Source organism: Hemicordylus capensis, chromosome 1 (assembly GCF_027244095.1).
Source record: "Hemicordylus capensis ecotype Gifberg chromosome 1, rHemCap1.1.pri, whole genome shotgun sequence".
NCBI classification, from domain to species: domain Eukaryota; kingdom Metazoa; phylum Chordata; class Lepidosauria; order Squamata; family Cordylidae; genus Hemicordylus; species Hemicordylus capensis.
Genome location: NC_069657.1, coordinates 405395755 through 405423746, shown reverse-complemented (window position 1 = coordinate 405423746; position 27992 = coordinate 405395755). Strand labels below are relative to the sequence as shown.

Here is a 27992-nt window from a genome sequence, read left to right as displayed (position 1 = left end):
GACAGACCTGGCCAGCTGCAACCTGGTTTGGGCTTCTGCACACACAGAGAGACCCAAATCAGGACACAGATGGCCCAGACTGTCATTTGGGAGAACAGCTGGTGGTTGGATGAGCTGCCGCTGCCTCTGGGCCTTCATTTTAAGGTAAGAAAAGCCCCACTTAGGATAAGGAATCCCCTGTAAAGGGAAATCCTGTAAAGGGAAATCCTTTCCCCTGTAAAGGGAAATCCTAGCCAGATTTTCCTTGTTAAATACACCACCCAAGTCAGTCCACAAGACAGTTCTTCAAACCAGGGGCCAGTCTGGTTCTAAATCAGACCGCCCAAACTGAGCTGGCTCAGTGTTGAGCCTGGCTTGATGGGAGCCAGCTTGCATATCCCCAGCAGAGAGGTCAAACCCTACATCTTTGCAGGGAGTACATTCCAAACTCCGGGGTGGCAACCAAGAAGGCTCACCTAGGTTGTAATCAGATGAGTTGGTTGTAACTCCAAGTGACCCTCCCCTTATCAAGTGATCTTGATAAACAGTGGGGATCATGCAAAAGAAGGTGTTCTCTTAATACCAATCATTGGATTTGTTATGGAATGTAGACAATTTTGGATTGCACAGAACCCTTCTTCCAAGCCAGCAAGTTTGGTTCAGTCAATGGTAACTGATTTACTGGTAGTAATCAGCTACTACCGGTAACTGATTACACCGGTCATGGTAACGGTTAGTCCCCTGATAACTGGGCAAAGAGGCACCTTTTTAACGTGGTGATTCTATTTATTTAGCAGGAGGAGAGTAACTGGCCGTATCCACCTCCAGCAAAGTACCTCCAGTGACTAGTGTCTATCATATGTTTATTTTAGATTGTGAGCCCTTTGAGGACAGGGATCCATCTTATTTATTTGTTATTTCTCTGTGTAAACCGACCTGAGCAATTTTTGGAAGGGCGGTATAGAAATTGAATATTAACAAACAAACAAACAAACAAATGTTAAATAAGTGGTCCCAGTGTATTTCTGTTGACATAAGGAGATGAGGTGATTCTCACAAGCAGCAGAAACCAGGCTAAGGGAGCCCAGCCCTCTTATGGAGCCCAGGTTTCTTGCACCAGGTTTCGGGTGCAAGAGTGCCCAAAAAGTGGGTTCCGTGATTGTGTGTCATTGCAGCATGGCTCTGTGCCATGCCAACTCATGAGTAGGGCACCGCATACTTGTGCGCTGCCTTATGGGTCTTCCGGGAGCCAGAAGGCCCCTGCACCCTGCCACCCCAACCGGTTCCGTGACAGAACTGGTAATCCTCTGTGTGGCCAATCCGGCCGCCCAGGGAGGGCTTCCTGATCATCTGTGGGGAGAGCGGGTCAAACCTGCTCTCCCCGCAAACCCCCTTTAGGCTCTTTGCACTGGTCATGTGAAGAGCCTCAATGAAATTCTGCTTTCAATTTAGCATTGCAAGATGGAGAAACCAAAGTGGAATGGTTAAAAAAGAAGTCAGTAGCAGAAGGAACTTATTTTGTATGATCTCGCTTCCAAAAAAGTGCTTTTTTGCTTCTCTAGAAAGTGACCGTCAGTAATGCGCTGCATGCTTTTATTTATCCTCATTTAGCCTATCCATGAAGATTCTGTTCTGTAAAATGTTCTCATTCATAACTGCAGTACTGGCCATCCTTCCTCCTTTCATCTAGAGTCTATGGGGTTTCACAGAGTCTCCAGTGAATAACTGCTTATTAGAGTGGAGACAAAAGGGGTATGTGCTCTTCGCACACACACACACACAATCAAGTATGGTAAATTTGCCCATCATTTAGGGTTACATTGAGCAGTATTTGTGTCAAAGTGTTTGTCCATTGAGTGAGCATCAGTGATGTACAATGGCTCTCAATGTTTGCTCTGACTGAAGCCATCAAAAAGCTAGATTTGACTGAGCATGTATTATCATTATGACATCAGGTTTATTAAATTATCCCTGATTGGCTGGGATCACTGGAGAGAAGAGAATCTGAGGAGGACCTGTACTGAAGCAGCAGCATAGTGTTGTGACAACACAGCTCTCAACTTTGGGGTTGGGGGTGTTTGAGCTTAACTTGAGAGGAGGGCCTGAGCAGAGCCATTTTGGCCCAAGAAAAACCATTTCGTGCAGTCTTGCTGTGAGACTCTGTTTTTGCTGAGAACAGCAGAACAGCAAAAACACCTGCTGTTGTGGACCACTTTGGCCTTTGCCTCTCACCTCCTAATCAAAACAAGGCCGAGACAAGGAGGCCATTGGCTTCTGGCTTGTTTTGAACTGGAAGGGGGGAAAGTGCTCGTGAAACCATTTATCAGAGGCCTGAACAGTGTTCTCAGGGCAGAAGGGAAAAGACCTGAGTGGATACTAATGTAGATTGGAAACATCTAGGACGGAGAAGTCAACTTGGAAAGCTAGCTAGCCGGTCCTTGGGCAGAGAGAGCATTTTATTCTGAGGCTTGCTTTTTGTTCTATTTGCTACTTGCTACACCTAATGGTACAGTGGGGAAATGACTTGATTATCAAGCCAGAGGTTGCCATTTTGAATCCCCACTGGTATGTTTCCCAGACTATGGAAAACACCTATATCAGGCAGCAGTGATATAGGAAGATGCTGAAAGGCATCATCTCATACTATGTGGGAAGAGGCAATGGTAAACCCCTCCTGTATTCTACCAAAGACATCTGCGGTTGCCAGGAGTTAACCCCGACTCGATGGCACACTTTACCTTTACCTTACAGTTTTTTTGAAACTGCATACCTCTACTCAAGTGTGTGCCTTAACTTTTTGTCAATAAAAGAGATATTAGGGGAGACAAGAATCCCTTTTCTTTATTTTTTCACTTGTCTGGACAATCCTTGGCCTCACTTAGCTAGGACCCAAAGGCATTAGCTTTGTTGGGCAAGAGAGGCCCAACTGGGTGTGTGTATGTACAGTATGCGTATACACACACACACACACACACACACTCCAAGCTGGCACATTCCTCTCTCCCTCAGGGATGTCATACACATGACAATAGCAGGGGAACAATGGCTGCAAGGACAAAAAGGGACAGTTAAGAGGGTTTTTTGAGGAAATATTTCACAGATATTTCACCCCTAATTTTACTCCCCCAAATTAAATGAGTAAATATTCAGTGCAGGCCTGTCATATGCTAAAGAGCCTCTCTTTCTCATTGACTGGCTCACAGGAGATGTTTGTCAATTGTATCTGTTCTACTTTAGTGTACTTAATATAATAAATACAGAGAACCTGGAAGGACCCTCCGCTAGAGCACCTCACTTGTGACATTTGTATCTACACAGACAGCAAACAGCTTCTCCAATGAAAACTTTCCCACTTCAATCCAACAGAAAGTTGCCTCCTGCTTTAGGATTCTGTAGCCTGCTCCTTTATATTCTATAGATAGTTGGCAGAAGTTCTAGCTGCAGAGTTGTATTGATTTAATGCCTATTGAATTCCATAGAACTTTTTCATTGAAGTAATGCAAGCATGACCAAAATTGAATGTATGGCAAGAAAAAAGAACTGCCAGTGGAACCAGCACCACAGTTGCATTCTGATCCTGCCAATCGCTTTTGTCATCTATTGCAATTTTCTTTGTCTCTGAGTGGGTAAAGCTACAGTTAATGATGGGCAGGCTCTGCACTCTTATTGATCCTTTGTAATAAAGAAATCAATTATTCTATCTGGCTGCTAAAAGAACTGATATAATTACTCCCAGGGTGCATAATAGTGTCAGATTATTCCCTAATGGTACTAGTCACATAGCTACTACATTGTATTATTTTGCCTCTTAAAGAATGCTTTGGGCAATAATTTCCGATATATCACTTTGCTAAGGAGTTTTTGTTTAAAAAAGGATAGTGCAGAAGGTAATTATATTTTCATAATATGTTACCAGAAGAACTTCAATTGTATAATCTGAACATTGTCTGGGAGGCATGACTGGCCCTAGGATAAATATTGCCCGAGGCAAGGAGTGCCTTCAGTGCCCACCCCCACCCCAATGTTTCACTGAACAAACAGCAAGCCACCAAGATCAACCTAGAACTCAGGAGTAAAGGGAGCTGCATTATACTGAAACCATTAGTTTATCTAGCTCAGTACTGACTACACTGACTGCAGTGGAGAGGAGAGCTGGTCTTGGGGTAGCAAGCATGGTTTGTCCCCTTAGCTAAGCAGGGTCTGCCCTGGTTGTATATGTATGGGAGACTAGAAGTGTGAGCACTGTAAGATATTCCCCTCAGGGGATGGAGCCGCTCTGGGAAGAGCAAATACAGGTGAAACTCGGAAAATTAGAATATTGTGCAAAAGTCCATTAATTTCAGTAATGCAAATTAAAAGGTGAAACTGATATATGAGACAGACGCATTACATGCAAAGCGAGATAAGTCAAGCCTTAATTTGTTATAATTGTGATGATCATGGCGTACAGCTCATGAAAACCCCAAATCCACAATCTCAGAAAATTAGAATATTACATGGAACCAAGAAGACAAGGATTGAAGAATAGAACAATATCGGACCTCTGAAAAGTATACAGTGTACTGTGCTTGATTGGCCAGCAAACTCGCCTGACCTGACCCCATAGAGAATCTATGGGGCATTGCCAAGAGAAGGATGAGAGACGAGACCAAACAATGCAGAATTGCTGAAGGCCGCTAATGAAGCATCCTGGTCTTCCATAATACCTCATCAGTGTCACAGGCTGATAGCATCCATGCCACGCCGCATTGAGGCAGTAATTGCTGCAAAAGGGGCCCAAACCAAGTCCTGAATACATATGCATGCTTATACTTTTCAGAGGTCCGATATTGTTCTATTCTTCAATCCTTGTCTTCTTGGTTCCATGTAATATTCTAATTTTCTGAGATTGTGGATTTGGGGTTTTCATGAGCTGTACGCCATGATCATCACAATTATAACAAATTAAGGCTTGACTTATCTCGCTTTGCATGTAATGCGTCTGTCTCATATATCAGTTTCACCTTTTAATTTGCATTACTGAAATTAATGGACTTTTGCACGATATTCTAATTTTCTGAGTTTCACCTGTAGGTTCCAAGTTCCCTCCCTGGCTTCTCCAAGATAGGGCTGAGAGAGCCCTGCCTGCAACCTTGGAAAAGCCACTGCCAGTCTGTGAAGACAATATTGAGCTAGATAGACCAATGATCTGACTCAGTATATTGCAGATTCCTATGTCTCAGGGGTTTTGTTATAAGAATAGTCTATTCAGGGGCTACAAGCAGCACCCCTCTACATGATTCTGCAGGCTTTAAGTCTCCGTCTTGGCTACCTGGACTCGTGGAATCAGGAGCCCTCCATGTGCCCATATTTGGCAAACTCTCAGTTTGTCGCTTAGCACAAGCAGCATGAGGCAACTTTACCCCAGGTCAAGTATGACATGAGACTGGAAGCTATTAGGGATGTGCGGACTGGTCTGGAGGTTCGGGGATTCGGTCCGGAGGTTTTGGGGTTTGGGATCGAACCAAACCCCACCCCGGTTCCGTCTGGACCGGAACTGAACTTCCAGACAAGTCTACAAATTGTTCAATTTGTGGGGGGGATCCTCCAGCCCCTTCGAGCGGCTTCCTGCAGGCCGCGGGTGGTAGTGGGGGTGTCCGTGCAGTTACGGAGGCCCAAATGGGCTGAAAAAAGTTGCTTTTTTGTGGGGGGAGGGAGAACCTTCATGGAACACACACGCACACCCGCAGCCTACAGGAAGCTCCCTGAAGGGGCTACAAGTATTTTTATTTTATTTTATTTTATTTTAAAAAAATTGATCATTCTGCGGACTTGTCCGGAGGTTCGGTTTCAGTCCGGACAGAACCAGGATGGGGTTCAGTTTGATCCGGAACCCCCAAAACTCCAGACCGAACCCCCTGAACCTCCAGACCTGTCAGAACATCCCTACACGCCTCTACCCTGTCATCCTGCTTGGCCCCTGGCAAGGAAGACCCCAGCATTCCCCATCCTGCAAGGGTGACAGATACTCTGACAAAATTGAAGAAGAATTCCGGAAGAAGATATTACTAGTAATCTCTCCCTCTCCCTCTCTCCCCTTCCTGCTAAGTCTAAACTCTGCACTTCAGGTCCTCTCTCTATGGCAAGCCTTAAACTGATTTAATCACATTTCAGACCTTTAATCTAACTCTAGGCCTCTTCATGAGTCTCTGAATTATGCTGCTAGTTAAATTTTATTGCTTTTTATCAATTGCCTAACAACTTATCATTTCCTGTACCCAAATAATCCTTAAATAAATCTGGTTGTGCCATATTCCTATCTCAAGCCTTTATTTCCAGACCAAAGCCTTGCACAAATTGATACTGTAATGGACTGTTCACTCTAGTCTAGCTAATTCCTCACACGAGTCCAAAAGTAGGCTTGGGATGTTCTGCCAGCATTCCAGAACAGTTCATTTAACAGTTTCTCCAAGGAATCTTTCCCAACTCTACCTGAAGATGCCAGGGAGTGATCCTGGGACCTTTTGCATGCTCTACCACAGCCTGGCCCCTAAGGGTAATTTGTTACAGCAGATAGACTCACATGAATCCAAGGGTACATATAGTCACCCATCCAAATGCAAACCCATGTGGACCCTGCTTGGCAAAAGGGACCATTCACTACCATAAGACCACTCTCCTCCCTAGGCTCATCCACCCCTAAAGCCAGTCATGCTGGGAGGCAACGATAAATAGAGAGTACACAGATTATGCCATTGTCATGGACTTAGCCATGCCATTCAATTTAGCCCAGCCTACTTCCCTATCAGGGAAACAAACAAACAAAGGGATCATAGAACAAATCAATCCAGAATTTTCACTCGAGGCACATATGACCAGGCTCAAACCATCATACTTTGGACATATTATGCGAAGACCCAGCTCCCTTGAGAAGTCCATAATGCTGGGGGAAGTTGAAGGAAAGAGAAGAAGAGGATAACCAGCAGCAAGGTGGATGGACTCGATTATGACAGCAATGAATGCACCACTGAGAGACCTTAAAGGCCATGTTGAAGACAGATCATCCTGGAGAGAATTTATCTATGTGGTTGCTAAGAGTCGGCACCGACTTACAGCACTTAATCAATCAATCAATCACTTCCCTATCGATAAAAATCCTCATGCTTCGGTTTCTTGAGAGAAATGCTGAGTATTAGGCATCATGGTGCCTTTAGGCCCTGGTTGGTCAAATGGAGGTGATTCTTTCTATTTGTGTGATGACCTTAGATGACCTCCCATATCCATATCCTTAGATGACCTCCCATAAGCGAGGGCAAACAGGCCTCAGAAGTGTGGGAAGGGGGGGTTAAGCACCCTGGTCCTTTTCCACCTGCCAGGGAGAGGGAATGCCCTGCTCCTCATGGGCCGCCACTGACTGTGTCAACTGACGTTCTCATCATTGGCCAAAGGCCTCTTAAATAGCTCTCTGCAGACCAGACAACCAGCTGCCTCCCTTTCTGGCCCCTCCCTTGCCCTGTTCAGCTCTCCTGTCATTCCCCCTGGCAGTCTCTAAGCTGGATGCTTTCCAGGGACCCGCCCCCCCTCTCCCAGCGTCATCAAGCAGGGATGTTACAGAAAGGTGGGGACTGCCTTCCTCTTCCTGCAGCCAGGCGACAGACTGTCGGGCCACTCTGGCCCAACGATGGGAGGGTGTTGTCCTGGCTTCCTCGGCCTCCAGAGACAGGCACTACCACTTCCATGCAGAGTCCGACTTATCCAGGCCATTGTCTCCACTGTCGCTCAGCCAGGTAAGTGCCCCGCCCCTTCAGGAATCGGTGGGAGGGCCCAACAACAAGCCTTTCTTCATAACAGTAGCAATTTGTGCTGTTGCTGAGAGTATTTGCTTTTGAATTTTTCATCATTCAGCAAAAATTGTGTTCTAAACTCAGAATGAAACATTTGAACATAAGAATGCAGACTAGTGGGCTGAAGATGAAATGTCTGAAGGATTCATATTTATTAGATACCAAGGCAATTCTGTACATGGCATGCAGCAAAATAGTACTTGAGTGTTAAAGGTTACTGCTAAACATGATAGACGGGGTATTTGATTTTATTTTTTTATGTGCAACTCACTTGCGTTGATTTTATTGACAAATGCCAAGAAAATAAATGAAGGGCCAGATGTGACAATAGAGACTTGAAGGCTGAAGGTTGTTTCTTGGAACATTTTTTTCCTCAGTAGTTTACTCATCTTTTTTGCTGAGTAATGGCTCCAAAACTGAAACAGAATGAATCTTCATTATTTAATTTAGAAGAGAGGCTGCACTTGCAGCTGCATTGTTTCTGGGGGGCATGAATGTGCAGAAGGCTTCCTCAACGTACTCTACATTCACAGTGACCAAGGTGAAGGTTTGCAGAGAGAAGCAGTATAAGTAGCATCCTCTAACACTAATCTAAATTGAGCTAGAAAGCTTAGGCCAGCATCTTCACACAAGCTCAGCTCCAAGGTTATGCAGCCTTTGTTCAAGAAACAATTCATGATCTTCACAAATTCTCAAAGCACATCATCACCACCACCACGGCACTACAGGGGATGGTGGTGCTGCATACATATTGAATGGACACTGGTAACCTTGATCCATTCCAATAAGGTTTTCAGGCTAGGATCGAGTAGGAACTCTTTTACTCCTCAGCTCAAATTGGCTGAGGGGGTAGAAGAATATGATTGCCTGTTCTGCATGGCTCAGGGGTGTAGCAAGGTTGGAGTGGGCCTTAATGGGGGTGGGTAAGGATGGGCCCATGCCCCACCTCTGTACCTTTTTCTTTGTGGAGAGGGAGAGCGAAGAGTAAGGTGCTCAGCTATTGTCCTGACATGACTTCAGATAGACTTAGTGAGGTTTAGTTATTTTAGCTATACTTTGAGTTTACCAGTCACTGCAGGAGGGTTGGTGAGGGCAAAGGTTATAGGTTTAGGAGAATTGGGAGGCACCATCAGGCATTTTTTGATGGAAGGGGTTTCCCTGGACCTATCCCTCAGGGTCATTGGGAAAGACAACAGACCCTCTTGAGGAAAAGCCTGTTCACAAAGTCAAGGACACGGAGCCTGGGCAGTTGTGAAGAGAGCTGGAATGCCTCAAGACATCTTCAAAGGTACGGCTAGAAAGTGTCTGGGTCAGGGCAACATTGAGCTCAGGTATGGAGTTAGGTGGCCTTGTCCTAAAAATGTTAGGTGTGTATGACAAGTAAGACCTTTGCCACCACAGATCAAGGAGATTTACACACTGGTTTTGGGATGATTAACTTAGTTAATTGTTGTAGATCCTTTGCTAATAATAAGTAAAATTGTGACCTTCTATTCTAATGTTCGAATCTTGTCTCTTAATTATGTCATTTGGGGCAATTGTTCTACAGTACTCAGTTTTGATATAATGTAATGAGGGTTGCTTTAGGAGAGGGAATGAGAGAGATATATTTCTGAGGAGTGACTTTGTAAGGGAGAGAAAGAAGATATTGGGAAGAAGCTAAATTCTGAAGCAGAAGAGTTTATGCAGTGATTGAGATAGGCAAGTATGAGAAGGGACAGGGACTGGGAGACTTGAAGGAGAGGAAAGTTGCTGCTTTCAGCTGTCATACAACTGTAGGGTCAGTGCTAGGGGACAGAGGCCAGAAACAAATACGAACACACCAAACATTTATACGCCGCCTTTCAACAAAAGTTCCCAATGCGGTCTACATAGATATAAACAAATAAATAAAATGGCTCCATCTCCAAAGGGCTCACAATCTTAAAAAACAAAAACCATACGATAGACCCCAGCAACAGCCACTGGAGGGATGCTGTGCTGGGGGTCGACACTACAGACAAGCCTGAGGCTCTGCTTCAATGTCCATTTTGTAGAATGCAAACCCTTGTGAGACTCCTCCTCATCTGACTTGCCTTCATCCTTGTGAACAACCACCTTCTGAGTGAACTGAGGTCGTGTGTGTGTGTGTGTGTGTGTGTGTGTGTGTTGTGTGTGTGTGTGTGATAAATGGACTTATATATATTATTGTTTAAAAGCATATGATCTCTTTTATTGCCTCTGATTTCATTTCTGTGTTGGTCTCTGGAGTGTGAACTCTGGGAAAAATAGGAGAAGGTTATACATGCGCATAGAAATTCATAATGTTCCAATACTCACAAGCATGTACAATATGCTCAAACAGATTGTTAAAGTAGCTCATATTATTGTGCTTGTACTGAATGATTTTGAAAACCCCAGCTGACTCAATCACCCTTTGAAAAGCTATGAAATAATCACTCTGAGAACTGAAAGTAAACAAGGGGCATTTCTGGACAATGTTTCATTGACTCTGGCTTCAGTTCTATTCTTGACTGAATCCAGGGTATATTTGTATAAGAGCAGAGCCTTAAAGGAACACTGTGATGAACAAGAGGCTTTTTATTGCAAAAAAGGATACATTCATCAGCAATGTCAAGGTTGCTCAGATCGTGGGGTGAAAAAATCCATGGTTTTTCTATTGTACTTTGTCAGAGATGCTGACCAAGGTGTTTTCTGGCAAAGACCAGTCTCATGAAATTTACAGGAGTTCTTGCTACAGCTGGTGATGAGGATCAGCGCTGTGGGTGGAGGGGCGGGGGCTGATCATCCAGGAGCCTAAATTATGAGACTGGCTCCTAGAAATAATGTTTGGCACCTTTGTTTTTTCAGTCATGGTGAGGACATGACCAAGCTAGCCTCATCACCTTCTGGAAGCAAATACTGGTCAGGAAGCCTTTATTTCTGTCTGAAGAAAAGACTTAGAACAGTTTGAAGAAGCACTTTCATTTAGATTCACAAAAGCTGAGGCTACAGAGAACGACTTTATTTCTCTGGATCTTCTGCAAAACCTGGGGGCTATTCTCACGATCAGCAAAAATTGGGTTAGCCTCTGCTAGCCGGATTTTTGCTGATCATGAGAACCACCAGGCTCGGCTGCAAGCCCGGTGGTTCTAGAGTGGGTAACCTGCTCAAGTACCCTTCCCCTTAGCCCGGGTTTGCGGAGCGAGCACTCCACAAACCCCGCCTATCTGATTGTGAGTAGCCGCAGCGACCCACGAGTAGACCCCCGGAGGGGAGGTGAAAAGCTGTCTCCCAGCTCCAGGGGTCTCCCCAGTATGCCCTGCGTGCCTGCGCAAGGCATACTGGAGCTTCCGAGGGCCGCGTGGGCCCCGAGCTCCCCAGCCCCCGCCGGCTCTGTCACAGAGCCGGCAATTGTGTGGGCGGCCGATCTGGCCACCCAAGGCTCCTTCCCTGCACACTTGGAAAAACCTGGTCTCACTGATCATGAGACCCGGTCCCTGGTCTGGCTTAGCCTAACACATTGCCCAGTCACATTTACAGCAAAACATGTTATTGACTTTTAAAACACTACAATAGAGGGCCTAAGATTCCAGGATAGTCTGAAGGAACCATGATGCAGCAACCTTGCTGAAGTTAAGCAGGTCTGAGTCTAGTCAGTGTCTGGGAGGGAGATTTCCTGGGAAGCCTATATATGCAACCTTGAGGCCAATCATGGAATTAAAACAAGACAGCAATAAAAGAAAAAGGTTGGAAATAGGAAATAATAGGAAATAATTTCTAAGAGAATTGGAAGTATGCCATGATTCTGGCAGGAAATAAAATTTCTGAACATGCTTAGAAGCTTCATTTCAACTTGTTTGCCTGAGAGTGAGGACTCCTCCCCCCTCCCCACTTTGCTATGGCAAGGATAAGTGGGGGGTGCTTGTAAAGGTGGGGCAGAGGAATTGGCAGGGCAGAGGGGCAGAATTTGTGACTAATTTGAAGTACTGACCCAGACTTATCGATCTCAATCGACCCAAAAGGGTTACTTTTTTAGTAGCAGAAGTTTGCATTCTGACCTCCCTTTTCAGTTTGAATACTCTCTGCATCCTTAGTTGTGAGTACTTAAAATAAGGCCAGCATTTGAGAGGGAGGGCTTAAATCAGAGGTGTTCTCCAGCCAACATTCAGAAATCATTACATGACTGTTGTCCTGGTAGCAGGAAAAATGGAGGCCTAAAAACACAACTGCTCAGCTCTTCATTGTTACTCTCAGAGGCCGAATTCAGATGTAACACGAAACCTGAGTTAAATGGGGCAGAGGTTGAAACTCCATTACATTCAAATTCGTGAAGCTGCAGTTTGGAGCCCAAAGCAACGTACAGTTTGGCTCACCAAACTCCAATCTGAACCTTTGGTTTGCACAAAGATTCACTGCCGAGACCTCTGGTTTGGATGCTGAGGCATTACATTTGATCCCGGACACCGCTATAACTGCTGTTTCGTGCCCATTTTCAAACCGCAATAATAGAGATGGCAGCACAGTGCCACTCGGGATTGCAGCTGCTCCATGGCTGTGGTGCTGCTCGCTGGCCACCTCTCTGAGCACCAGCCCTACCCCCTCCTGTCACCTATACAGCTGTGCAGTTGCCCAGCAACAGGGACACCACCACACCCCATCCCAAGCTTGTCAGCCTCTCAAGCAGCACAGTCACACAGAGGCAACCTCTATTCCCATTCTGTCCCTTGCTCCCCCCCCACACACACACTCCAGCAAGCAGGAGGGAAAGAGGATGGGATGACAGGAAAGGCACTAAGAGAATGAAGCGGCAATGATGTATGTTCACAAGCACAAACATGCCAGGTAGCAACATAAGCAGGGCACTCCATCTCAGCATTGGGAGGGGAACAAATCATTGGGGTGGGCATACCCAGGGTTAGTTTTAAAAGGCAACTCCAAGCAGGGATTCTGAAGCAGCCAAGTTCTATTTTTTCACAGAAAGGTTGAGCAAGGGGGCCCACCCCTTCCCCTTTTGGGGTTGTGGTCCCTAGGCTTACCCGTGAGCAGGGCCGGGCAGCAAAATGAGCATTGGTCCAGTGAAAGGTAACCTGGACAAGTAACCCGGTGACTGCTCTCTTAGTCTTGGTGACTGCCACCAAGTAGCTGCCAAAGCTTGCCCCCTGCCATTCTGTCCACCCATGTGGGCATGTGTACCCTTGCTTGTGCCCCAAAATAGTGATGCCACTCTCCTGGGGTTCCCTGGAAACTGAGGCTCCCCTCTCCCGTGATTCCCTGCACCGGCAGATCTGCATACGGCACAATGCTGGACCGGACCCAGGAATTTTGAATGGTTTTAAATATCTGCCCACACACTATGGACAGATATGCATGCCCTCCTCCCCTTCAAGATAGTGGCCAATTGCAGCTGCCCCGCTAACATGCTGACACTTTGCCTCCAGTCTGGCCATGGAGCTTGCTGGGATCAGCCTCAGTGGCCAAGCAGCTGGGAGGGCCTCCCCTCTCCAGGACTGGAGGTTGGTGGACTGCAGTTAGATGAACGTCTGTGATGCAATTTACAGTTTGAAACTGAATCTGCTGGTTTGCCAACTTCTGGTTTCATGTTACACCTTAATTTGACATTTATATTTGCAGATGCTCCTTGTAACAGCTACAGCTCAGAGGTCCAAAAAGCACAGCTAAACACCACAGCACACCTGGCATACAAAGCAATGTCAGATTCCCTTTTGATGGGACCCTACTCACTTGCACTGCAGTAGTTATTTGCATTAGATCAGCTAATCCTATGCTGACAGTTGCAAATCTCCAGCTCTTCCTTCAATGAGCCCAGAGCTGTGTACAAGGTTATGTTTATTCTCACTACAACCTTGTGAAGTAGATTAGGCTGCGAGAGAAGTAGCTGGCCCAGAGTCACTCAGTAGCTGAACGGGGATGTGAACTCAGGTCTCCCCAGTCCTAATCCAACACTCTGACCACTACACTATGCTGGTTCTTTATGTTATCTTGCCATTTTGCTCTTCAGAAGCATTACTTTCTCAATAGGACACATTGCTTGTGTTTCTGGTCCAGAAAAAATGCCAAGTTTGGGGGAAAATCATTGAGGAAAAAGTGCAACTAATAAGCCTGTGCCGAAGAAGAAGAAGAAGAAGAAGAAGAAGAAGAAGAAGAAGAAGAAGAAGAAGAAGAAGAAGAAGAAGAAGAAGTAGTCGTCTAGCCTCCTTGCTCAGTCTCTTTCACATATCAATGGAGATTTTCTGTTCAGCAGCTTGCCGTGTACTGGGTTCAAAAATTGATCCATTGGACCAAACCAAGATTTCTGCAACACACACAGTAATATTTTGATATACAATTTAAGCATTCAACAGGCAAGGTAGGAGTGAGAAATAATGGTCTGCAAGCCTAGTACGGAGGTGGGAGGCATGGGGAGTGATTTCCCTCCACCTCACTCTGGAGCTGGGTATAAGTTCTGGGTCTGCCTCTGTATGCAGCTCACAGATGCGCCTTTCCCCTCCCTCCTGCCTTGCTTGAGGCATTCTCACGATGGAGGGCACACGGCTCCTGAATGAGGGTTTGAGGCTTCTCCTGCCTAGTGATTATTGTGACAACAGCCCTAGAGAGTCTGGCTTCCTAGCTAGCAGTGTGCAAAAGTCATTTGTGCCTCTTTTCTATATCATTTAGTTCTTGGAGTCACGGAATATAGTTAACTCTTGTTTACAAAAAGCACCTAGTAGCCATATGTGGTTGGGGGGTTTTTTAATGGAAGCAGCTACTCAAAAACAGCTCTTTTCTTGCCCCTTGTTTAATAGGTTTACCAAACCTAATTTTCCAGTTGAAATAACAGCAGTAAAAGTTGACTCTGTTGAGAATAAGTGGAGCTGTCCCTATTCTTGCTGGGTTTCATCTTTTATCAATCGTGCAATAGCAGTGAAAATGTGTAAACAACATTCAGCCAACTTGGGTGTTTTTGGTGGGTTGTTTTTTTTTTTTAAGGACCTTTTTTCTGCTTCATTCAATTGGTCAATATAGTTGGTTGCTATGGTGTTTACAGGGAATTAAAAAAATATACTAGGATGCTCTGTATTACTGAAGCTTTTATGACAGTAGAAGTTTGTCAGCTTTCCTATTATAGCAGGCCTGCACAACTGACCCTCCCAACTTGAATGCAGTCCCCACACCACGTATTGCAGCCTACCAGGTGCTTAATAATTCTGTTGTTTTCTGCAATCCACAATAGCCAGAAAGAGAGAGAGAGAGATTGATAGGACTTCATATGTGGCTACTGGGCTAGGTTCATCTTGGTGTGCCACAGGCTATACAGGCTTGGATGACACAGATCACTTCATGAGTCCAAATGAAAAGGAAACTAAAACCGGACTATATAGCAGAATTTGTTACAAAGACCAGTGATTTTATTCACTTTATATCATGGCCTGTTCTTTACTACTACTACTACTACTACTACTGCTACAACAAATATTTATATACCGCTCTTCAACCAAAGTTCTCAAAGTGGTTTACATAGGAAAATACATAAATAAATAAGATATTCCCCTGAGCCCAAAGGGCTCACAGTCTTTATGTATTTAATAGGGCTATGCATGCCCAAACACAACCACACACAACACACCTTGGGATCCATTACAGAGATTGGAGTGGAAAGTCTATTTGCTTTGTCTACAGCATGGTGCAGTGGTTAGAGTGCTGGGCTAGGACTGAGGAGACACAAGTTCAAATCTCCATTCAGCTGTGAAACTCACTGGGTGACCCTGGGCTAGTCACGTATCTCTCAGACTAATCTACTTCATAGAGTAGTTGTGGGGATGAGCACAAGGAGGCTCTTCACACGACCACTCAAAATCGGGCTAAGGGAGCCCAGCCCGCTTTCGAGCAGCTGTGAGAACCACTGAGAGCTACATGGCTCCTAGCAGTTAGCTTGCTTAACAGGACAGGGCCTTCTCTGTTGCTGCCTCCAGACTTTGGAATGCTCTCCCAGTGGCTATTCGCTCCTCGGACTCTATCACAGTTTTTAGAAAGCTTGTTAAATCTTGGCTTTTTATCCAGGCTTTTACGTGATTGTTTTTATTGCTGCTTCTATGTGTTTTTACCCGTGTATAGTTTTTATGCTTGTATTTTAAAGATTTTAAATTTGGTTTGTTTTTTATATTTTTAGCTTAATATTTTAATTGTCATTTTATTGTATGTTTTTTAAACTTTCTGTAAACCAGCTTGAGATTGTTTTGAATGAAAGGCGGTATATAAATTCAACAATGAATGAATAAATCAGACCCAAATCGCAGCAAATCCATCCAAATCAGTATGCTTTGATTTGGATCCATCAATGTCTTGAAACTTTGCACAGCCCTAGTACTTAATGGTCAAATAGGAAATGCATTAATTAGAAGGTTGCCAACTTTTTTACCAGCTTCTGTTCCTGTGCATTAGCAGCAGCTTGAAATGCAGACATTAGGAGGTGATAATGCTTATCTCCATATTGTGAAAAAATGTTACCTGCTGATTTCTACAGATCAAGCTGCTAAGGTATAGGAAAAAGACACACCTTTTCTCTGTTGAGTTGGCAGCTCTGCTTAGTCAACAGATTTTTAGCAAGTTTACTGAAAACCTGGACCTCATCCCTATCCCAGAATTCTTGGCCAGCCAAGGCTAAATCCTTGTAAGAACTTAAAGATTATATCATTTGGTCTTTTATTTACTTCTATCATTTTCTTTCATTGAAATTCATAGAAAAACTGTTAAAGTGCTGAAAATAAGTCTGATAAGAAGTTCTTCTGGGCAATTGGAGAGATTAAGTAACAAAAAGCTAACCCAGTATAACAGTACAATTTTGGGGAAATTCAAGCCTAATTATCAGCTTTAAATACTGCAACTGCAATGCAGTAACTTGCATCATGAAGCCATGAAAACAGCACCCCCCTGTCAAGTTTTCTGCTTCCACCGTGCCTAACACAATTTATCTGACATCAAGCAATGAATGATTGCACACCAGAGTCAGTCAATGATGTGGATTTGAGCCAGTGTAACACAGATCATAATTACACTAGGGCAAGAAAAAACTGTTCACAAAACCAAAAACTGGGTAGGCCAAGTGTCCTACCTAGGCTACCAAACAACTAGGTAGGAGGAGGCAGAACTGATTGTGTGGGAGACAGGAGCTGAATAGGGCGGTGCCATCCTATGCAGCTTTCATACCCAGCATTTGACCAAGGTAGGAGGAAAAGCTGTCCTAGCCAGCTCCTGCCTCCCACACATTCACTTCTCCCTCATCCTACCTAGTTGTTTGCTTTAACACAACCAAACATTGGGAGCGCACACAGCTCCCATACCTGAGCAGGACACTTGTCCTACCCAGGTTTTGATTGTGCGAACAGCCTTCTCGTAGGGAGTTGTGGGAGGGAGGTGAATTCCCACCCTCACCTTAGGGTGCTATGAGCTAATAAATAAAAGGGTCAAATGAACATAAGAAGCTGCCTTATGCCAAGTCATACCTTTGTTCCATCTAGCCTAGCATTGTCTACATTGATTAGAAGCAACTCAGGCAAGGGTCTTTCCCAGCCCTACCTGGAGATGCCAGGGATTGAACCCGGGACCTTCTGCATGCTAAGCAGATGCTCCACCACTAAGCCACAGCCCCATCCCATACAGTCATTTCAGCCTCCCCACACTATTCAATAGCTAAATAGGCTGACTAGATAATCACTCCTGTTGATATCAGCAGCCTACACCAGGGGTAACTACCCAGGCAGCAACGATGCATTTGAGATGCCCCCTGCATGCACCATTTCCCAGCACCTTAAGTTAAGGGTGAGAATTCCTGAATCACCATGCTGTGACTGCTATATTTGCCGAGCACATTCTTTTGTTGGTGGTCACCACTGTTAAGACCTTTCAATGCAGTTAGAGAACTCCACCCTGAGGATTGCTCAATGTCAGAAAGTAGCAGCTCACCTTAATGAGCCGGGGCAGAGTGTGTGTGTGTGTGTGTGTGTGTGTCTAATGAGATGCAGTTGCCTCTCATTCCCAGCAGCTCCATTGCATCTCTCTCCCATTCTGCTCCACCCGGGTGTTAAGAGCTGCACTGCCTGTGGACTGGCGTCAGGTAGAACAGCATGGGCGGGTTCATCATTGACCAATTTGCACAGCTCTGCCCGACAAATGACTATGCATAGGCAGTTTGACTCTCATTAATGCCAGGCCAGGGTGGGATGGGATGGGAGAGAGGTGCAGCTGGAGCTGACAGGATCAGAGGTACTTTCACCTCGTTCGGTGCCTCCCTGGCTCATTAAGGCAAGCCGCTACTGATGTATGAGCTGATGTATGAGCTTAGCAGGTAATGACATAGTAATGGACGAATCCAGAGAGGCTGTAGGATCTACTCCCAAGCAAACTCATGCAAGAGCATCCCTTACCTCACCTAGCCTTGGACCTGTAGGGTTTACCACCACCACCACCACCACCACCACCACCACACACACACACACACACACACACAAAACCCACCTCCCGAATATGGTAGCACCTATTAAAAAGTACTCTCTGGAACATGTATCCTACTTTTCATACTAAAGAAATCAATCACATTCTCCGATTGAACAGTAAAAGCTTCTCTTCTCAAATTAATCTTTACCCACCCCTCAGTTCCTTGTGACTTTTGATGCCTGCATTTAATTGCCTTTAAACAGGAAGCTTCACTGAGCAGAGAAATTAAAAGCTGTGCTGCATTTTTTCCCCTCTCTGGACTTATTTTCCCCGTATACTTGACTTAATCAATATATTTTAATAGCTAGTGAATATCTTATTAGTTTTTTATCGCTGACAGGCCTGCAAACATACCTGAATAGTCAATAGGCAGTCGTCTTTGCTCCTAAGTATCTAATGTTTAGATTTCCTCCTTCTGCAAGGTTTGCAACCGTTTTTTTTTCTTCCCCTTTTTCATTTTTGCAGCACGGCTACTGTGTATTTATGACAAGTAAAATTGTAGCAGCTTTAGTTTTTTCTGCCTTGTAGATGCAGTGATGAGAGAAGGCTCATTTGCTTGCCATGGAGCTGTTCACACTTTTCTCTGGGAATACATATGGATTACAAATTTATTACTAGTACTGCTACCACCACTACTATTGGCTGATATCCTGACTAAAGCAAAAGCATGGTACTGTTGTTAGAGAGCTGGACTAGGACTCATTGAGTCTGGGTCAGTCACTTATCTCTCAGCCTAACCTACCTTACATGGTCGTGAGGATAAACATAACCGCCTTGGAGGAAGGTAAAGGTAAAGTGTGCTGTCAAGTCAATTTCGACTCCTGGTGCCCACAGAGCCCTGTGGCTTTCTTTGGTAGAATACAGGAGGGGTTTACCATTGCTTCCTCCCGCACAGTATGAGATGATGACTTTCAGCATCTTCCTATATCACTGCTGCCCAATATAGTAACAGCGGGGATTGTAGTACCAACCTTCTGCTTGTTAGTCAAGCATTTCCCCGCTGTGCCTTTAAGAGTGGGATATAAATGTAAAAATAAATAAGCAGTAGCATGCCAGGAAGAACCCCTGCTAACTTGGCAAAGAGGCACCTTTTAACATGGTGATTCTCTTTATTTAGCAGAAGAAGTGTAACTGGCCCTATCCACCCCCAGCACAGTACCTCCAGTGACTGTTGCTGGTGTTTATCTTTTGTTTCTTTTTAGATTGTGAGCCCTTTGGGGACAGGGGTCCATCTTATTTATTTGTTATTTCTCTGTAGGGATGTGCATAAAACCGGTTCTCCCGGTTCGGTTCGGGTCCGGACCGGGTCCGGACCGGACCGGGGAGGTTCGGTTCTGGTTTTGCTGGACCACCCCCCCCAGTCCGGTTCGGATCACAAAAAGTGGCTGGTTTTGAAGGGGACATTGTGTTCTACCTGCCACCCAAATTTCAAGTCGATTGGACCTTCCTCTGATTTTTTACAATTTTTTTTCAAAAAATTAATTCTTGCCCATAACTCGCAATGTGGAGCCCTTAGGGGCAAAAAAGCTGGGGTGGGTGGTAGCCACCCATGGGTGTCCTCCACCCCAAAAATCCCAAGGCAATTGGTTGCTCCTAGTATTATTGGTGAATTTTTGAAGAAAATTTTTTTCCATTGCCTAGAATGGGGGTTTGGGGCTGCCCCAGACCCGCCTCTGTGGGGTGGCAGCACCCCCAAAGTGGGTCCGGGGCCATGGCAAAAATGCCCTCAGTCCCTCCCTGCAATCCCCGTAGAGATAGGAGTGATGGTTCTGTTGTTTTTATGAGGTGTTCTGAGTGTAGATTCTATGATAGCTAATGAGATTTCCAATGAGACACCATGAATCCACTCTCATTTGCTATCACAGAATCCACACTCACTCAGAACACCTCAGAAAAACAACAGAACCATCACTCCTATCTCTACGGGGATTGCTGGGAGGGACTGAGGGCATTTTTGCCAAGGCCCCGGACCCACTTTGGCGGTGCTGCCACCCCACAGAGGCGGGTCTGGGGCAGCCCCGAACCCCCATTCTAGCCAATGGAAAAAAAAAATTCTTCAGAAATTCACCAATAATACTAGGAGCAACCCAACAATTGCCACCCCATCTTTTTGGCCCCTCTCTCTGGGCGCCCTAACACGTAACACCTAGTCAGTCCATCTTAATGCCTACCTACTACCACCACTCCTATCCAAGCAAGTAAGAGGAGGACACTCAGAGAGACAACACCCACTCTCTGATCTAACAAAAAGGCCACTGCTGTGCTGCCTGCCAGCACAGCAGCGGCAGCGGAGCAGCACACTAAGCACAAGAGCAGCACACACAGAGAAGAAGCAGGAGGCGGAGCAGCAGAGCAGCAGACCTGCCGCTCTGCATGATGGGTGACGTGATGCCCAAAGATACCACCGCCTCACTCAGTGCCTGCAACTGACTAGGCCCGACAGACAGAAGCCAGCCAACCTGCTCTGCTCTGCTCCGATGCTCCCCATGGATGATGCACACACACCCTACATCTGCATCCCAATGACCAGACCAGACCAGACCAAGTGCGCAGAGTCAGCACAGGCCAGCAGCCACCAGCCCAGCAACAACAACAGCTACTACTGCTACCACCACAACCAGTGTTGCCGCTACAATAACATTCCCAGTCCAGTCACGCGCGCCACAGCCTGAGCCTAGCACACAGCCAACCCATCACGACGGCGCAACTGCAAGGGGAGAGGGCACAATTACAGGCAGCAGCAGGAGGAGGAGGCAAGGCAATCCTAGCACAGATTTGAAAGTTTAGAATCCACCAGGACATCTTCTAGAATCTAGACTTCTGTTTTTTCTACCACCAGCTGTAGTGTCTAGTTAGTCAGTGTGCTGTGCAGCTGAGCTGAGCTGAGCTGAGCTGCGTGTGAGGAAGGGTGATTGTAGCTAGTTCTTCAGTTTCAGCAGACTGAGCATTGAGCATGGGCAGTGGCCTTGGGAAGCAACACAATTACACGACACTCACCTGCTGCTGCTGGTCCTAGAAGTTGCCTCTTCTCGTCTTCACCTCTTCGTGTGTGTGTGTGTGTGTGTGTGTGTGTGTGTGTGTGCAGTGAGTGCATGCCTTTTGCCTTGCTGGAAAGAAATGCTTCTCTGGTCCACCACCACATATCTGCTCAAGGACACAGAGGCCCAAGGCAGAGGTGGTGGTGGCACCAGTGTGAGTGCATGTGTGCTGGTGGTGTTTGCCACCACAGGTGTTTTGTGTGTGTATGTGTGCGCTGCTAGCTAGGAGGGGGGAGGGAGGCAGGGAGGGAGGCAGGGAGGCAGGGGGGAGGAAAGGGGAGGGGGAGAGGGATGTAGAGGGGATTGAAGGGGGAGGGTCCGGCTCAGAGTTGGTCAGCCACATATTTGTGCACACACGTGCTCACGTGTGTGCTTCGGTGGGAGAGACCAGACTCTCATCATCTGCCAGACCGGGGTTGGGGGCAGGTGAGGCGGTGGTGGGCTGGAAGGGAGGGAGGATGGAAGGTGGTGAAGAGGAAGGGGAGAGGATGAGAGGGGAAGGATGGAGGGAGGCATGGGGGGGAGGAAAAAAAACATGTAGACAGACACACACCAGAAAGCATCCACACACAGAGACAGTGCTAGGCATCCATTCACACAGACAGACAGACAGACAGACAGACACACAACAGGAAGAGACAGACTGAGCCTGCACCACACACACACACACAGACCCGATTCCCCCCCTGCACAGTTATCAATCAATATGTTGTGTTGGCAGCCAGTTCATTGCTATTCTGATGGTTTTGGGTTTTTTGCCATCAGCCAACATCAACAGTGACCACAATCAAGATGAACATAAGATGATAATAATTCATTCGTTTCATTTCAAAAAATCAACCAATCATTTTCTCCATGTAAACCAAGCCCCCCACACGTGATTTCTGGTGACATTTTCAATAAAATCAATTCATTTGGCATTCATCATTTTGTTCTCCCTTTGTCACCTTTTTTTCTTTCTTTTGCATAATTTTGAGGCTTGATTTTGACATGGGGTTTTTAAAGAAAAAATTATTTACATGTTTATTTACTAGTATTTACATATCTACACTGCATTTTTGAACGTATACCCGCCGCTGCCGCTAAGTCTAGTACTCCGTGGGCTGTGCTACTTTGGGGGGGTGTGCCGTGCCCACGCCAGGTCCCCAAATGCTGACAGGTGGATAGATAAAGGGCCTGTGCTGGTCAGCATTGGGTTTCTTTTTAGGTGGGCGTGGGCATTGTAAACATCTGGCCAGTCGCAGCACTACAACTACTACTACAACTGCATCTCTGTGTGGGCACACTACACGCTGCGACTGGCTGGCACGGCTCAGCATCTGTCACGTCAGCTCAGCTAGAGGTGGAAGGGGGGAGGGTAGGGATAAGCAGAGGTCGAGCCAGGCAGGTGACCAACCATGGGGCAACCCACGGTAATCACTCGCCCGTCTCAAACTGCAGCTTGGGGTAGCCCAACAGGGGGAGGTTCACCTTAAGGAAGACCAGCTGCTCCACCAGACCAGGGTCCAAGCGGGAGCGAGAGGGTGTCACCACGTCCCCGGCACGTGAAAACACCCGCTCGCTCTGGACACTGGTTGGGGGGCAGGAGAGGAGGCGCACAGCCACCACCGCCAGGTCCGGCCAGACTTGGCGGCGGCTCGCCCAGAACTGTGCGCAGTCCACGCCGTCTCCCTCCACAGGCTCCTCCAAGTACTGCGCAACGCATTGCTCAGCACTGGAGGGGGGCCTGGCAGGTCGAGCCTCCCGCATACCAGGCATGGCGCCATAGCAGAACCGCTGAAACCACTGGGCGGATCTCGAGTCGGTAGCAAATGGCTGCTGCGATGGCGCCGCCTGGGATGCCGCGCTGCTGGACTGGGAAGAGGGAGGGGAAGGGGAAGCTGACGCCGGCTGGCCGCCCATGCTGCTGCTGGGTGCGGGTTGGGCCGCGAGGGCTGCCCCCGCACCACCACCAACACCCTGGTCTCTGCGGGCCCTAGCGGCCTCCTCCTCCCTAACCTTCTCGACCAGGATGCCCTTCCACCTGGGCAAGTCGTCGGCACTCACGGCATTGCCCTTGAGGGCTGGGTGACAGAGACAAGCGAGGACATACTCCTCCCTGTCTCCCAGCACATCAACGAGCCGCTTGTCAACCCCAGACCTCAGCCTCCCAGCCAGAGCACGACCCTCTGGCGTGGTCAGAGAGATATGGAGTCCACCCATCAGCTTCTCGAGACCAACAGCTGTGGGCAGCGCCTGGCTCAAGGGAGTGGTGTCGCCACACAAGCCCTTCGTGGCAAGCTGGAAGGGCTCGAGTGCTGACACCGCCTCGGACATCTGCTTCCACTCTGCGTTCGAGAAGTCGCAGACATCCAAGGACTCGTCCCTCGCCAGGGCGACAAGGGCTCTCTCCTGCTCCAACAGGCGCTGGAACAGGAGGAAGGTGGAGTTCCACCGCGTCTCCACATCCGTAGGGATGAGATGGCGAGGAAGGCCAAGGTCATCCTGCTTCTGGCGAAGCAGTCTCCTGGACTTCTCGCTGTGGTGGAAGTGGGCGGCCAGCTTGCGGGACTTATCCACAAGCGTGGCCGTGGCAGCAACAGCAGCTGCGATGGGGCGGGCCCCCTTCTCCTGGGACGCCTTCAGCTCCTTAAGGCCAAGGGCGTCCCTGACGGTCAGATGGAGCGTGTGTGCCATACACCGTATGTTCACACAGTCCATGACTGTCTCGACAGCGGCGGTAACGTTGGCTCCATTGTCGGTGACAATGAAGCCGCGGGAGAGGTGTGGACACCCGCCAATCCACTCCTCTATCTGGCGGTCGAGTACGGCCGCCATCTCCTCCGCGGTGTGCCTCGTGTCCATCGTCTCCACGTGCAGGACGGCCCACCTGTGCCGTAGTGCAGCGGGAGCCGCGCCGGACCCGGAAGCATCGCCCGCGGAGGTCCCCTCACTCTCCGGTCCCCACCAGTGGGCAGTGAGGGCCAGGAAAGAAGCGTGCATCCCACTGACACTGGTCCAGAGGTCAGTCGTGAAATGCACGCTTGTCCCGGCCGGAGCTGCACGCAGCTCGGCCGACACGAGCTCCCTGCACCGGCGGTACAGGGAGGGGACCACGTTCCGGCTGAACGTCGTCCTTGAGGGGATGACGTATTCGGGAGCCAGGTATTGGAGAATACGGCGGAAGCCGTTGTTCTCGACCACCTGAAACGGCTGGTCATCGGTGGAAATCATCTCCCCTATGAGGCGGGTGAGGTGATGATGGTCCACGCGAACAATACGCTGGCTGCCCGAGGACTGCGTCCACCGCTGGACGGGCAGTGTAGCCTGCCTGCTGGCTGGCACACTGCCGCTGCCCGCCCTAGTGGCAGATGCACAAGGCGCACTAGCGCTGCCAGCCTGTCCCCTGAGACCTGGGTGGTGACGCTCTAGGTGTCTCCACATAGGCGTCGTACCCAGGTGCGCAGGGTCCCTTCCACGGCTGACAAGCATCCTGCAGTGGACACAGCGGGCGTGGAATGGGTCATCTTGAGGGACCTCAAAATGCACCCATACACCACTGCCCTTGGCCTCCTGTGCCCTGGGCGCCGTCCTAGGCCGTTTCTCGCAGGGTGGCTGCAGTCTTGGGGGGGGGCGGCCGCCGCTGCCTGCCCACTGCTGCCACCCAACCCGCCCCTTCCGCCCTCCACAGCGGAGGAAGGGCCCGGCTCAACTGGCATCGGAGAGGCAGGCCTCTCCTCCACCACCTCGCCAGACCGCTCCCCACCAGAGTGTCGGGCTTCACGAGGGGGGGCCCCACTGAGCGGCGAAAGGATAGGGGGAAGGGGCCCCAGAGGGAGGGAGAACCTGGCTGCATCGCTGCCAGCCGCACGGTCCTCACCGCCCTCTACCTGCTCTTCCAACTCCACAGTCTCCTCCACCTCAACAACTGGCGGTAGCTCAGCAGCACCTGGTGCCGCCGGCGAGGAGGGACCCGCCACAGCCCTAACGGTGCCTCTGCCTCTGCCGCGATTGGCGGCAGCAGGCGTGGGGAACTGAATCCTGCGCACCAAAGATGGGGCCGGAGCAAAGAATTCTCCAATGGGGAGAACTGGGATGTCCTCAGGCTCCCCGCGTCCTCTCCCTCCCCGTGCCGCAGGCGCACCCCGCACCTGGCCTCTCCCACCTCTGCCTGCCAGCCTTGAGCGAGCCCTGCCCGCCACACGGCGCTCAGACATGCTGCTAGGTCAGAAGGAGGGAGACTTTAGGAGGAAGGCCAGAGAGGGTCAGAAAAATAATTTGGAGGGGCTTAGGGGCCAAAAAAAAGGCAGCTGATTTGGAGGCGGCGGGGGGGAAGTTTGTTTTCAAAAAAGGAAGCCAATTGGGGGGAAAGGAAGACTTTTTGATATGGGGGGGGGAAGCCAATCGAAGTGAGGGGGAGGGTGTCCTTTTTGAATTTGGGAGTCAACCACCAAGCCAATTGGGGAGATGGGTCTGGGAGGGGTTTTTTTTAGAAAAATAGGGGGTTAAAGGGTGGAACCCCGGTGTGGGAGGGTGGCACGGGCAGTTGGGTGGAGTAGTTGTGGTGTGGGTGGCAAGTTTTTAGCTTTTTTGGGGGGGGGAGAGTGGATGGGGGGAGGGCACAGCACCTACCGGGGGTGGGGGAGGGATGCAGTCAACGCTTGGGAACCTGCAGATCAAAGGAGGAAACCCTTATTTAGTGAACTGGAACACAAAGTGTGGGTTCTGGGGGGTGGTTCTCAAGTAATGCTCCTGTGGGGGGAGCATCAAACTCAATGCAGCCTATTTAGTGACTCTGAATTGCACACAACCAAAACCAGAACCCAGTCACACCAACACAGAGGTTGAACCCACCCACTCTGTGACTCTGCCCGCCCAATGCCATGGCAAGCAAGCAGCAGCAAACACTTGATGGCAGCCTCATGGATTGAACATCATGATCATCATCATACGTGTGTATTGGCCCAGCATGTAGTGGCAGCATCAGAGCCCAGCCAGGACCCCACTCAGACTGCCCCAGAGGCAAGGAAGCACTCTGGCATGGCATGGGCCCAGCATGTAGTGGCAGCATCGCATCAGAACCCTGGACCCCACTCAGACTGCCCCAGAGGCAAGGAAGCACTCTGGAAGGCACCTGTTCAAAAACCACCTGCAAGACGCATGCAATGCAACGCAACACACAGCAGCAATCTCTTTACTGGGCATGGGCATGAAGACACAAGTTTTACAACAGTACATCTCCTCTCCAAGGTTCCCTCCCTCCTCCCCACACCCAAATGCATTTCAGAATAGGGGTGTCCCTATTTAAAACCGCCAGCTAGGGAGAGAAAGGGGCAACAAAAGGTGCACAATCGCACACGCACTAACCCCTCTTCTTCCGGTCCTTCTCCTGCCGCTCACTGCTGGTCACGGATTCGCCGCCGCCAGCCAGCCACCCTGGGCTGAGACACAGCAGGGCGGCCGCACGAGGCACACAGGCAACCGGGGTAGTTCAACAACGATGGAGGGGCAGAAGTGAGGAGACAACACTATTTGTGTCGCTCAACTCACCCCCAAGCAGAGACAAAATCAACCAAAAACTATAAAAAGAAAAAAAAAACCGATGGCAGCCGCCAGGTGGGTAGGCTACTGTGTGCGGCTGCAGCTGTGGGAGAGGAGGTGGAAAGTGAAGGGGAGCAGAGAGAGAAAAGACTAAGAGAGAGAGAAAGGAGAGGGGGGGCAGGGACAAAGAGAAAGAGAGGAGAGAGAGAGAAAAGAAAGAGAGAGAGAGGAGAAAGAGAGATGATAGAGAGAAAGAGGAGAGAGGAGAAGCGCAGCGCAGCAGGGAGGGGGGATTCAGGTGTGGGGGGAGGACACAGCAGTAGCAGCGGTCCAAAGAGGTGGGGGGAGCAGAGAGGGTGTGTGTGGTTGGGGGCTAGTGTGTGGCAGGGGGCCTGGGGTAAGTGGAGAGAGTCGGGGGCAAGGAGGAAAAGAGGTGGGGTGGGGGGAGCAGAGAGGGTGTGTGTGGTTGGGGCTAGTGTGTGGCAGGGGGCCTGGGGTAAGTGGAGAGAGTCGGGGGCAAGGAGAAAAAGAGGTGGGGTGGGGGAGCAGAGAGGGTGTGTGTGGTTGGGGCTAGTGTGTGGCAGGGGGCCTGGGGTAAGTGGAGAGAGTCGGGGGCAAGGAGAAAAAGAGGTGGGGTGGGGGGAGCAGAGAGGGTGTGTGTGGTTGGGGCTAGTGTGTGGCAGGGGGCCTGGGGTAAGTGGAGAGAGTCGGGGGCAAGGAGGAAAAGAGGTGGGGTGGGGGGAGCAGAGAGGGTGTGTGTGGTTGGGGGCTAGTGTGTGGCAGAGGGGTGTTGGGGGGATGGGGAGGGGGCAACAACAAACAGCAAAGGAGAAACTGGAACAACTCGGGCAGCAGCAGCGATTAGGCTGGATGGGGTGGTTGGGGGAGGAGCTGGGCCTGGGCTAGGGTCTGGGAGGAGGGAGGGTGGGGGGGGCAGGCAGGGGGGGAGGAGGAGGAGGAGGGTAGCAAAATATATAAAGCAATATATATCAAGAGAACACAAGCCAGAAGTTTAAAAAAAAATGAAAAGAAAGACTATAACCAGCAGAAAAAACTTGGGTGTGGGGGTGTGGGGAGGGGGAACCAAACACAGACTCTGAGGGGGGCCACTAAGTGAACAGAGACAATGAAACCACAATTGCTGCAAATTAATAATAGC

At 48.6% G+C, this 27992-nt stretch overlaps 1 protein-coding gene and 1 non-coding gene across 2 annotated transcripts in view; one reads left to right on the top strand and one right to left on the bottom strand.

Moving 5' to 3' along the window:
- Window positions 1–27992, top strand: part of LOC128339408 (ALK tyrosine kinase receptor-like) — a 621195-nt gene that overhangs the window by 519369 nt on the left and 73834 nt on the right. The window lies entirely within an intron of this gene.
- TRNAA-AGC (transfer RNA alanine (anticodon AGC)) lies at window positions 17359–17430 on the bottom strand. The gene has a single exon. It is a non-coding gene; the product is annotated as a tRNA-Ala (tRNA).